The 13,879-nt window shown below is 40.7% G+C and overlaps 1 protein-coding gene across 1 annotated transcript in view; it reads right to left on the bottom strand.

The window, feature by feature from the left end:
- tmem244 (transmembrane protein 244) overlaps positions 1-13,879 on the bottom strand; it is a 45,380-nt gene that overhangs the window by 30,483 nt on the left and 1,018 nt on the right. The gene's annotated exons all lie outside the window — the stretch shown is intronic.

Genomic DNA, 13,879 nt, shown 5'->3' with positions numbered 1-13,879 from the left:
ACAATTAACTTTCTGGCCATCTCTGGGATCTCGGCTCTGCCTCCTGGCAACACACACAGATTTGGTATTACATTTCACAGAAATTCATCTTCCTTTCTATTTGTGAGAAATTGTATTTAATCCACGTTCTTGTGTAATAAGGCTTCAGTTTAGTTGGACCATCATTACTTGGCAAACATGCATTAGCATAGCAACTCAACACATTTCAGTCAATGTATAAAGAAACACATCTAGCACAAGAACTTGCCAAATAAAAAAAAGCATTTTTTTTATACCATGGCATGTCACAGGAATTTGAATAAACTTAAAAAGAGTATATTTTTCTTTTAAGAAAAACAGCATAAAGAAAAAACCAAAAACAGACAACTACCAAGAAAACAGAAAACACCCCAGAGGAGGAAAAAAAAGGGGAACAAACAATAAGAAAAAAATATCTGGGAAAGTACAAAGAATTACCTGATGTGGGAGCCGATCATAAAAGACCAACGGACAGAAATTAGGTAAAAAAAAATGAAAAAAAGGTTAGAACAGTATCAGCTGAAAGTCGTTTACACTGTCCATACCTGCTTATCCATGCAGGGCTGTGGAGGGACTCAACAGGTCGCAAGTCCCTCACATGGATTCAGAGACACACAGGACAACAACGATCACTCCTAAGGGGAGGTATTTAGAAAAACTATTGGTAACATTTTATTTGAAGGGGTGTGCATAAGACTGACATGACACTGTCATAAACATGACATAACATCTGTCATGAACATAAAGAAGTCTTTATGAAGGTTTATGAGAGTTGTCATGAAGTGTCATTTGGTAAATAATGACATTTTTAATGCAAAGTTGCTCTAAATTAAAAGTCCATTAAAAGTGCCAGTTTTGCATGATTTTGTAAATTATGATAATTCAATGCAAAGACTGTGGAAATAGATCATGCCTGACCAGTTTTTGCGTCAAGCAAGCAAACTGCATGATGCAACAAAGAATTTCAGCTTAGCTAAACAAATTGTGTACTTTAATTGAGGCTGATTTTTTTTTTAAATTTTTTAGCAGCCAGGGGGGGGGGCAGACCAATCTCAACTCCCTCTCTGTTACTCTCGCTATGCTTTAGCGCCACTTGCATTCACTTTTATCACTCTACATCATCTGAGTATCCCACAGGCAGACCTTTCCCATCTCCCCAGCCTCCTCACACACTTTGAAGAGCTGTTGACATTTAAGTAATTCCTAGTCAGCCCAATGTTTAATTTTTCAAAAGTGCATTTACATGAGACGTCCTCTGCATTTAAACACTCTGTGCTCTCGCATGCTGTAATCCTCCACCGTAGAAGAAAACCTTCAGCTTGTGAAAAGATTTGGACGACCGTGTCCAATGATTATCGTCTGTGCCAATCTGATTTTTTTTTTATTTGCTTCGATTCCTTTGTTTGTGTTGATCTGTGTGAGATTTAAATTAGAATTATTTAAACAAAGAAAGTATTGAAATGTTCAATACTTACTTTATCTGTTGTATTAGATGATGACTGCCCCATACGTTTACCTTTAGGCTAAGCCTGGCGATAGAAAAAGATGCATGTACATGAATTTAAAGAGACCTACGATCAATAAAATGAGTCAGCAATATCGTAATCTAACTGAGAACTTTGCAATAGATTAAAAAAAAACAGATTTAATGACTTTCCCTGCTGCTCCTTTAGAAAATAAAACAAACCGACACAAAATGCACCTTGTGGTTTAGCCATCAAAACTACGTGTGTGTACATATAGTTTTTACTACAGTTATAAGAAAGTGCAGTCCTGTTTCTCTGTATAGACACGCATGAGAAGTGTGCACTTTATGCGAAATAACATTTATAAAGTTCATTTCAGGTTCGCTGGACAATCCTGTCAGCTCTGACCTTTTCTGATGATTTGCATTCAGCTGCTGACAGCTAAACAAAGTCTTGAAAGGCTTTTTAAAAAGTAAAAAAAAAACAAAATCATAGTTGCCGAAAAAGATGATGCAAACACATCAACCACAAAACAAACATTAAATTAAGTTTCATTTCATGAGCTTTAATTTGCTTGTTTGAAACTTTTTGTGTGTTTTCTCCAATTGGCTGGAGAAGAGGGGGGGAGAAGAGGGGGGCAGTAAGTGTTTTGTGTATTAGGCTCCTGTTGATTTTGCCCCCCAAAAAAACTAAACACACACAAAAAAAAAAAACAGTATCAATGTGGGCACTTCACTCACATCCTCGGCCATTAAACAGACTAATTACTACGACTCATCTGGAGGCCAGATGAAATGGTGTGCGGAGTGGAGGCTGGTGGTGCGGCTGGCAGCAGGGACTGCATCAGCAGAACCGTCACAGATAAAAGCAAAGCGTCGTGGTTTGGATGAGCAACGCTGAATTAGTAATGGAAGTGAGTCATCCGCTCGGAAACATATTGGCGTCCAGAGCAAATGAACGCTGGAGTCTCTCTCTTTTTTTTTTCTTTTTTAAATCAAGTGGAAAAACAAGTGAATATTTTCGAAGTGTGTTGTGTTTGTAGATGTTCAGACACAGTTACAGATCAACATCGTCAACGCTTCAGTGGCTCCGTCCTATTAACCTCTCTCGTGTCACTTCCTGTCCCAGCATAGCAAATCCTTCTGTAATCAAGTTGAAAACTGAGCGCATCACCGAGAAGAGCCTTATGGCGTTCGTCTTAGCGTGTGCTCATTTTGTCTGTGGGTTAGCGCACTTGCCACGACGGAGAGATGGGGGGAGCTGGGGTGCCGGCCCAGTTGCCATAGCAGCGTGATATGTGCTCTGGACCCCTGCCTGAGGAGTAAACACACACGAGCACAAATCGAGCTTTTAAAAGCAACGCTCAACCCCCCCACCCCCCAGAAGCCAGAAAAAAGCTAAACTGAGCAGTAATTTGGGGAGGTGTGGAGGGAGGGGTTCAACCAATAGACTGCCATAGAGATAACAGAAATACTGACTGAGGTCAGCAGAGTTTATGTGATGCATTGACCTCGATGTGCTGATGGGAGGAAAAGCGGAAAAGCTATGAGCTGCTTTATACGAACACAGCTGCAGAAATTGGTTGAAAATCCATCCTGCCCTCATGTCCTTGTAACTAAGCTGACATGTGAGCGTTTATTTTCACCGGCAACAAGAATGAAGTACTGGAGCTGATGTAATAATCTAACACCTGCAATAGGCTTTAAAAGTTTCCGTCATGTGTTTCAGGAACAACTAATTTCCAGCAGATATCGGCGTGTAATCAGGGATCCCAGGGAAATGCAAGTAATTGATTTAAAACATCTAAACCTGCCACCAGGTTTTAGTGCCTCAACCTGAAGAGAGATCATTATCCTGCCTTTGTTTTATGTTTACTTCTCAGACTATGGATTACTTCTCTGCTTTGAAGTGGAAGGTGCACAAATCAAGCTTGAACAGAACCGAGGTCGATTAACATAAACACATAAAAACTGGTGTCTAAGTAAGCTTCAGCTTGGTGTTGCATCTTCCGCACTGTCACGAATCTTCTCCTGCTCTTTAGTCTGAGTAATTAAAGGTGGTGTGAAATTGCAAATTCGAGAATTTAAAGACGACAGGAGCATTCGAGCAAGTACAACGCTACGTTTTTGTCCACAGAACTGCACGTAACTGTGTTGTGTGATGAGATTTTTCTGATTCCTACTAAGCCAAATTCCTCCTCAGGAAAGCTGATTAAACCAAAAGACACAAACGCATCCAGCGTCAGCGCCAGGTGAGTCACCGGCGAGCTTCGCATCTGCTTTATATTGCTTCCTGAAATTTGGTTTCTGCCTTCCTCTTCCCTTGCCCGTCTGACTCCTTCATCTTTCATTGTCCCCCCCCCCATCTTCTCTTCCACCTAGTTTGCTCTCTACCTTCATCATCCCCTCATCCGTTTCTTGAGCTTTTCAATTATTTCCTCCCCTCACACTGCACCCTGTTTACGTATTCCCTCATATTTTTTTATTTTTTTTCCTGGCTCCGTCTCTCTGATCCCCTCGTTCTCTCCCACCCCTGTATCTGCCTCGGCTCAGTTTCCCTCCTTTGTGTTAAGGGTGGCTTTAAAAATTTTAGTTTCTCTGCAGCGAGTGGCGCCGAGACAGACAGGTGGAAAGAGATGCTAATGAGAAGAGCTCTGAGACGCATCACCCGCTTGGTTCCTCAGTATGAATGTTTGTCCCCGCTAATTAGATAATCAATATTATCTGATTGAAATTAATTTGCGGCAGCTGAACACAGGAAGTACACACTTACAAATGGATAATTTGGCTTGATTGGAAAGATTCACTGAGCGTTATGTGCGAGTGAAATGCCTCTGCAATGCAAAAGTGCACAAAGCAATTCGGTGACGTTTTCGAAGCCTGTTTTGACAAGTGAAATATTAAGCTGCAGGTTAAAAGTCTTATCTTATAGTGACATTCCCACATTTTGTTTTGCTACCTTAAGCCTTGGTGTGTTTGATTTGGATGTGCATCACTGTAAAGTGACAAGGAAAGGATGAATAGTTTTAAAATGTCGTCGTCCGCCTCGTTTTGTACAGAACGGCAACAAGTCCAGGGAAGTTTTGGTTCGACGTGTGTAACGTGTGCAACTATAGACGACTCTACCAGGTAAAAAAAAATATTGTGACATCAGATAACCCCTACAGAACAATACTGCCGATGTATTTTTTCAAATAACAACTTTGTATTTGGAGAAAATTACAATTGATCACCTAAAAAAAGAAAAAAAATCCTACCTTTCTTTATGCCTTAAGAAAATAAAAAACAATTGGAAAAAAAAAAATCCAGACACAAAGGATCATAATTCATGCATGAAAGGGTTAACTGATATTAATAGGATCAAACCAGAGATTTGACATGATTTTTAAGTCGAAGGTCACCACAAGGTTTCTAACATTTTACAAGTAGCCCAAGAATCCCCTCCTTTTCAGCCATGTTTTCCAGTGCAAAGAGCACGTTTTTCTGCAATTTAATTTAAAATATCTCCCAGATATGCAGCTTTTTAATTGAATCTAGGAATTTTAGCAAAATGTGCTGTTTTGAAACTTCACAGGGAAGAAAATAAGTATACAACAGCATGTCGTCTGCATAACAGTGACAGCTGTCTTTAAAAGACGACACAATGGGCTCAGAACAGAACCCTGTGGGACACCAAACTGGATGGGACAGGAATGGGACCTGTACGTGGATGTAGCCAAGAGAGCTGATCTGTCAGGCGAGTACGAGAGCAACAACTGCAAAACAGAACTAGATATACCAGCCAATCCCCCCACTCCCCCCCGCAGACTTGACTCGGACTCGTCTCAGACTCGAGCCTTATAAACGATCTTCGTCTCATGTGATGAGGAGTGAAAGCAAGTCAGTGTGTAAGCCATGTGCTTGATGCAACAGACTGCGATGTTTGCCGACTGCGCAACGGTATTGGCTCTTTATGCTACGGGTTTATAGTAATAACCACAAATGTGCCTTTGACATATTAAATAACGTCGAGTCGAATACAAAGGGACACAATAACTTCTAATTTTAATTTGCGAAGCATTTTGAAAACCACGTACCTTCCGCTGGAAAGAGCGTCTGCAAACTATTTGTGGTTTTGTCCAAAGGCAAATTTCCACCATGAAAGTTTATTAATCAAATGTTTGTGCAAGTCTCTCCATTTTCCGGCTTCGGTTTTAATCAGGAACACATGAGCAGTGCAGCAGAAATGAACAGCGATGCATTCACTTGGACGGCCTTTCGATCGGGACTGAAGGAACGGAGACGGAGAGCTGAAGAGCCTTGTGGGAAATTAAAATGTTGCAGGGAGTTTGTGGACAAAGCAGTCCGTGGGTATGCAGGGAGGGAGGGGAGCGTAGGTGGAGTGACAGAGAGGTCACACAGCTGTCTGCGCGTGTGTGTGTGTGCGCGTGCGTGTAATCTTCAAGTTGGGTTCCCCTCAAGACTCTTGAAACTAAAAGCTTTTTCACTAAACGCAGATCAGTGTCTGTATTTGAAACACACCGCTCACTACACACACACACACACACACAGACAGCTGTTTGGTCTCAGTTCTCATTAATAAAGTGCAGCAAATGCACGACTTCACCAATCACAGCTTTTTGTGCGTAAATGAAGGAGAGCATTAATATGAAGTATGCAAACGTCTGTCTGACAAATTTAGTGTGTTTGTCCACATTCGCGTCTCCCCTTCCACATATGGAAATCTATGCCTTAAACACATATGCCCATTCACATGTTCCTTCATATGCGAAGCAATCTGTGCCAGTCTGTGTGGCCGCTGTGAGTTTTAAGTTCAAATGGACCCTGTATTTCTTTGCCTTAGCAGGCATTGTCTGTTTAGCCAACCAATCAAGAGGAAAGAACCCAGATCTCTCTTAACGAGGCAATTAAATTTGTTTTACTGAAAGGAACGACCTCAGGGCACCAACACCCCCTCTCCTTCGTGCTCCTCTTCATTTCTTCCTCTAACAGGCTATTCTGTATGTTATTCCTGCTCTCATCTTCACAAATGCGATCCCAAAGGTGCATTGCTCCTTCCTTATTTCTCTTTAGCTGTCCTTTTAGTTCCAGTTTCTCGTTTCCTCACAATGTATGCCTCTCCTTTTCATCCTTTCCAGCTGCGCCTGAGCTTCCCTTTGCTCTTTAGGGTGCTTAATTGTGCTCATCAGTCAAGTATCTTGTTGCGATGATGTAAAAGGATATAAAAATCCACTTCTGCGCTCACACGTTTGCTGCTTTAGCACCGAGCGCTCATACTGCAGGTTCGTCACTGACGGTACTTAATAATAATCCAGTGTTTCACACAAGCCATCATATTTTTATTCATAGTTTTATGAGTTCGAAATTTGAAAAAAAAGAAAAAAATAAACTGATTACTCTAAATAGCATTTGAAACATGCTATTTTAACAGCTGTAAAAATAACTACGGGTAAAGATTTATTTCCAACACTTAATTTTTTTTCAAAGAATATTGATTTCCTGTTTAGGGTTGCTTTTTAAACCATAATAAATTAAACACTGACCAATATTTTCGACATGTACTGATGATTTTGACAATGGCACTCGTTAAAATGTAATGTTCCTCACTGGCTTTCACAATTGTTATCTGTGTGTTGTTTCTATGACTTATTTCAACTTTTATTTTATAACGTAAAACACTTTAACTGCCTTGTCGCTGAAATGTGCTGTGCAACTAAACTCGATTGACTGATTGACACAGAAGGTACACCTATAAATAATTTTGAATAAGTATTTGGTGCAGAAGTGTGAATTTATAAAGCATTTTCCTCAAACATGTTTCAAATTATCCATATAACTTCATTAACACGCATTCAGCTGAAGCTCGTAATAGTTGCTGCTGAAAGTTCAAGAAAGTCTGAACTTGACCGGACCAATGCCTGCAAAGTGGTTATGACAAATTGCAGCGAGGGTAAAGCCTCTTTGCAGAAACCGCAGATGAGAAAAATCCCGGATAACAATAATAATATAGTTTTTATCCTTCAATGCACCATCCTAGCAGGGTTGACTCATCTCACTGCCTTTTTTTTTTTTTTTTTTACAAACCATATTAGAGACATTTCACCTGGATCACAATCCGTCGCTGTGCGCCAGGGTTGAGGCGCAAGCATGTATTCATACGACCACCATCAGGAGAACAATCCATGCCTAAGATCTGCAGGGATCAGATGAAGACATTCTTCCACATGACAGGTGGCTGCAAATACCATCCCAGCAGAATCACGAAAGTGGAACACATCATCTCCAAACAAACAGCTCTTCTCGTCATGCTCAGGCAGATGGACGGCAATGGAAGACCAAGCTAAGAATAAAATGGGAAAAAAACAAAACAACAAGCAAATGACTGGGGGTCCAAATGGACCGATGAATCCGAAATCCTGTCCAAACATGTTGACGGTGGGTTGAAAAATTGGCTTTTGCAGCTTCAGTCCATGACTCCAACATGACTTGTGTCGACTGTGCAAACTGTTGCAGAGTCGTGTCGAGGTTTACTTATTTAAACCAACACGTGAGAGCGAGCCTCGCTGCAGAGCAGCGTCTTTAAGGGGATTATTTGTGGATTATTGGGACGATGAGTACTGATGTGGCCACCGAAGAACCCAAAGTATGAGCAAGAGACAAGCTAATACTAACTTCTTCATTGCAGCATCAAAACTAGGATCCAGTTGAAGTGTATTTAAAATGTCAACATGACTGGATTGAATACATCTGTACATATGTTTATCGTGCAAATAACCATAAAAAGATATTTGCTATGAATCGATGCTCTACAAAAAACTGAATTCAATAGAAATTAAGTTAGATTTGTTGTGTTAAATGGAACGAGGTAATTTAAAGCAGTGTTAAAATGCAATGAATTAGAAATATTTAAGATATCCTGAAGCCTTTAAGGCAGCCAACCTCAATTTCTCACATCTCCATTAAGAGTGACCGTAATGATGCATCTATTTTAAATATTTTGCATGGCTTTTGAGTCAAAGATTAGTGTGTGGAGGATATAAAGGGTTTGAATTTCTTTTGATTATCTTAACAATGAACCATATCGGCAATGTTCCCAGCTGCCTGCAGTAATTACCTCACAATGGGATACGAACTGTTCGCTAAAAGGAGTCTAATCTGCATGCGTTGTCGCATTTATCGAATGAAACAGCCACGTCTGTTTAAACTTGCCTGGTTTTGCGAGATATGCCTCATCCAAATACCTAAAGCACTGAGAGTAAAGAACTGTTAACATCAAAGTCACTGACACGGCACATCCTCTTGTGACATAAGAAAGAGATCAGTTAATAAAAGCTTTTCGACTACATCCTTTTAGGTTTTTCTCGTTCATTTTTCCTTTGTGTGTTTTTAATTGGTTTGTCCCTTAGAGGTGTTCACCCGTTTTCTCTTCTGCTGCACCAATATGTTCAGAAACAACGAAATGGATTTTCATCGTGCACTTTGCCTGACGAACTGTGAAGCAGACCATGGATGAATGGTAACCTTGGTAACACTGATTAGAAAGTTTAAACAGGAGACTATTTTAAAATATAGATACGGCTAATGCAAAGACTGATTTATTTATATTTTTGAAGTGCAGCTCTTGTACTTTTGACTACAGTGCAAATTTTCAACTTAAAAAAAAAAAAAAAACGCTGAAGAGAAAATGGAGTTAATTATTGCACTTTTACCCAGAAACAACTTACTTGAAACCATTTCGTTTTGCTCTGTTTTCAGAATTTGTTGGAAGAAAAACTGCAGGGTTTTAACCTTCACTTTAGCTTCTAACTTTTTTTTTTTTTTTAATCTGTGAAACATTGGGAACAAAACGGCTCCGTAACAGAACTATTTACCTGTTAAACGATCTCAGATTAAAGTTTCCACTGCCTACCTCAGCTCTTTACAAAAGTTAGAAAAACCTTTGTCTTTTATATGTTTAGATATAACTTTAACGTTACTATTAAATCCCATGCACCCCACGGTTAAACTACCTTGTGCTCACAGCTTGTGTTTGTAGCGTTTCCTGTGACTTAATGATTATTCTGTAGGCAAATGTGTTCGCACAATGCACATGTACATTTCCTTCATGCTCAGTTGTTGGGAACTGCTGATCTCTGAGTCACAGCTTTTGGAACATCTGCTTTGAATCAAACGGCTAATAAAGTCTTTTTCATAACTCGAGGCTATGCTGTTTTTGACATAACAAAATCACACAGGAAAGAAAAAAAAAAAGCACAGAAGAAGCATGACATCTGAATTTCCACTTCAAGACATTTTGAAGCGATATTAGCTTTTTAGCACAAAGACGTGCCCCTGAAAGCTTTTCCTGCCTCCCTTCCTTTGCTGTCTTTTCTACATCCCCTCTCTCAAATGTACGCGCGCGCACACACACACACACACACACGACTCCATTTACAGTTATAAATTATCCACAGAGCAGCCTACACAGAGCTTAAAAGCCCCTCTGTGTGTATGTGTGAGAACTGCATGTGTGTGTTACATGAAGAGGACCGAGGAGAGTATCTGACACAAACGCCCGGCGCGCAGAAGGCTTTGATTCTTACAGCTGAAGGACAAGCGGGTGCAATTGTCCGGTTGGTGCAACCATGCTAGGTCAGACTCTTGTTAGCACAAATTTCATGTCCAGATCCCATCAGAGAGTCAATTTTGCATCTGCTGCTTGGTAAATCTAAACATTTTCATCTGGGCACCACAAAGCTAACTTTTTTTTTTTCTTTCAGAAAACTTATGGTAAACCAGCAGAAACAAACGAATATGCGTCACAAGCTTAAGCAAAAGACTGAAGGAAGCATATTGCACAATGCTTCCTATAACGGAACCACAACATTTACAGGATTTCGTTAGGACTCGCAGTCAACAATAAAAATAATCCGATGACATTTTAATTCCTCAAGAGTGCTCGAAGAATCTTGTGTTCTTTTTCGCCGCCAACACCAGATCATTGGCGTGTTTGCTAAAAAGCCGAGACATTTCGGAGTCAACAGAAGGGGCTCTTGAGACGCCATACCAATCCGACGTCAGACTGGGAGCAGTCAGCTCATCGGTTATTTAAAGGCGGATAGATGTCACTCTATAGTGAACCTCTTACTCCGCCTTTTGGTTCTGCTCTTTATGGAAGGGAAACTAAAAGTATTTTGTGAGTCATGAAGGCAACAGAAAACTTCTCTCCCCTTCCAAAAACTGGATTTTGCATTTTATTAAGCACGCCTTTTAAGCAATACACAGCATCTAAATGTTTATTATTATGTTGAGATTAGCAAACGAAGGGTCTGCAGCAATCTCTGCAGCATCACAGTAACTACTTATATACACAAAAAAATGTTTTATTAGGCCGAGGGTAAGAAGTCGTTTTTAAAGCATTTAAATCGTTGACTTTGCCAGCATGTTTCCACATCAGCAGCGCACCCAGCGGATCACAAATTGAAGAATGATGGCCGCAAGATTGAGACTGAAACTCCGAAAGGTGAAAACGATTCTCTTGAGAAGATCTCCGGCCGTCCTGCAGTTTGTAACAGCCTATAAATGCTGTCGAAAAACTCCCTGCTTGTGAGGTGGAGGGGGAACGCCGAGGTCCAACATACTTCATAAACTTTCTCCTTCAGCGACTATAATTTTTTCTTTTTTAAAAGCAGTCATAATTTGTTCAGGGAGGTCTATTAAAACAGGCGTCGACAACAAGTTGGATGGATTCCTGTAACGCAATTATTTCCTTTCTTTTCTTTTTAACTTGCTGACAATGTTAGTCCCGAAGCTATATTGCAACCAGAGTTTACAAACTTATTTTTAATTTATTTCTTTTTAATGCTTTCCAAATGTCACCTGGATATCCTACAAACAAAACAACTATCCTGCTCTTGGAAACTCAAGTTGGACAAAGGGAAAAAAAAAACGCAAGCATAGTAAAAACACCAATTTGACATTAATATCCTGAAGGCTGCAGTGACCAGAAGCTCATTAATGTTTATTCATGTGCTCATAAAAGTTGTTTGTAGAGATTTTTTTTTTCTTCAAAACTTTTGCTGTAAAATCAAGAACAGCTGTCAAAGAACAGCTCTGTAAGGAACGTCAGCAATAAAATAATTGCTTGTAATTTTCTTTTTGAAAGATGAACAAACATCATGCCTCGTTTTTAAAACTTTTCCTTTGTCATCCCCACTTTCTGGTGTTTGTACTTAATAATTTTGAAGCACTTTTGAGTCTACCCGTTATGGAAAGCGAATTTCTCTTGTGAAATTATCCATTTGCCATTTTCGTGACAGCGACGCATTTCCACGTGTTTCGGAGGGAACAGTCAAATACGGAGGAAAACAAATTAAATACGGCAACAACAAACAAAAAAAGGTCCGAACAAACCCGTTTGGTGCTTTTCTCATTATCATATGTCAAAGGAACAACCATTTCATTACAATTATATTTGTGAATGTTACGTAAAACGTCTAAGTAAAAGCTGCTTTTCTCTCTCTCTCTCTCTCTTTCACCTCTCCTCTCCCACATAAAGAGACGGCAGCATCTGATCACTGTTTTTTTTGTTTTCTTTTTAAATGAACATATGATTCAAAATTAATATTTTCACCATCACCACCGATTCGGGGGTGACGATTCTCAAGACTATCTTCACTAATGCTGACTAGCTGATTATGTGAAAACATTATTGTATTGCTCATCTAAAACCAGTGGGCACCATGGGGACAGCTGCTCCACAACTGATGCTCCAGTCACTGAGATAAAAGTGCAGATTGCCAACAGGAGAGGGAAAAAACAAAACAAAACAAAAAAAAACAGCTGCTAAATTGACTTCGAACTGCAGGGTTACATACTGTTCTGTAAAACACGCAATTTCCATTAAGCCAATTTCTGTAGGCGATGTTTAGAAAGCAAACCAGCAGCCGACACAAAAATAATAGCAGGAAATGTGTTAAATATCCGTGCACTCTGGCGCTGATTATTGCGCGGCGGAGTGAGCGCAGCAGGTACGGCTGCCTTCTCTCCATTCCAGACACAGCTTGGATCCGTCATCGGAACCATTGTTCTGTTGGAACATCCAGTTGTTTCCCCATCGTTTTAATCGTCCATACGCCGATCCGAACTGAAGTTTGAGGGTCCGTCTTCTTTGTGTGCAAGTACCGCTACCAGCAAAATAGACCCTCAGCATAAATGCTATCGACACCATGCAGCGCTCCTAAATTGACTCCTAAAGACGGGAACACTTTAGGAGTCAATCTTGTCTCCTCTTACCACAAAAGAAGTCTCCAGAAGGCATTGGGGTTGTTCTTATGGGCAGTGTAACTCAAACTTAAAGTTGTTGATTTTGCAGCAGGGAGATTGCTTCTTGGTCTCTCTGTAAACTTCTTTCTCTAGTTCTGATTCTTTATGTAATCACTATATTTCTTTATTGAAAAGCTAGATGCCCTGATCTAAATACAGATATTTAGATAAATGTTTTCAAGATACACAACCGACAGAACTATGGGATCATTTCTTGCACATCTGTACAGAGAAATGTGCATCCAACAGTTCACATTTGTGGCTGGAATGTTACTCCCGTTTACTTCCAGCAGAACGGAGATTAATAACTCATGAGAAGCAGGGGTGCATCTCGGAGTTGGGGATTAAAAGATTAGACCTGCACGATGACATCAAAGTGTGCAGAAGGCTAAAAAAGCCTCCATCTCCAAGGTAAGCAGAGTCCCGATGAGCCGATCGGGATAGAGGTCCTTACTCAAGATGCGAGTGCAAATTTAATAAAGGACGCTACTGGCCCACTCTTATGTAACCACTCTCCAGCCCTGATGCTAAATCGCTGCTATAGTAACGAGTATTAGTCAGTGCAAAGCTGTTCCCTCACTCAGGCTTCCCCTGTTTCATTATTCGCTCTCACAGCTTCTGCTCTTTGGCTCGACTGAGATGAAATATGCAAAGCGCGCTCGGCAACTCTCCTGACTTTTCAGTGTCCTCTCTCCTCCTCCTCGCCCGTCCAGCCCCGCGTCCCTCTCGTTCCCCCGGTGTCCCCTTCGTCGCCGCTCGCTCTCACATCCGCCCACCACGTCTCTTTTAACCCCTTTTCCTTCATCATCGTCCTCCCTCGCTGTCTGGTCCTCTCTTGCGTTAGCCCTCATCATGCCTCCTTCTCGGCTGATTAGTAATTTCCAGCAGCACTCTGTCTGCCTCTTGCCGACTGTCAAAACAACAGATTGAATCAACCGGAGTTGGGATCTGAAATATTTGCCTGCACCACTTTGTAAAATTTTCTCTGCCTTCATTATTTTTCCTCTCTCCTTCTGTCTCACACGTCCACCCACCAGCCCCTCTTGTTGTCTCTGCATTAGTCTCTGCAGCAGCTCTCATCTCTGCGAATAC

The sequence above is a fragment of the Poecilia formosa genome, unplaced genomic scaffold, assembly GCF_000485575.1.
Source record: "Poecilia formosa unplaced genomic scaffold, Poecilia_formosa-5.1.2 Scaffold122, whole genome shotgun sequence".
Taxonomy (NCBI): Eukaryota; Metazoa; Chordata; class Actinopteri; order Cyprinodontiformes; family Poeciliidae; genus Poecilia; species Poecilia formosa.
This window is presented reverse-complemented; position numbering and strand designations above follow the sequence as displayed.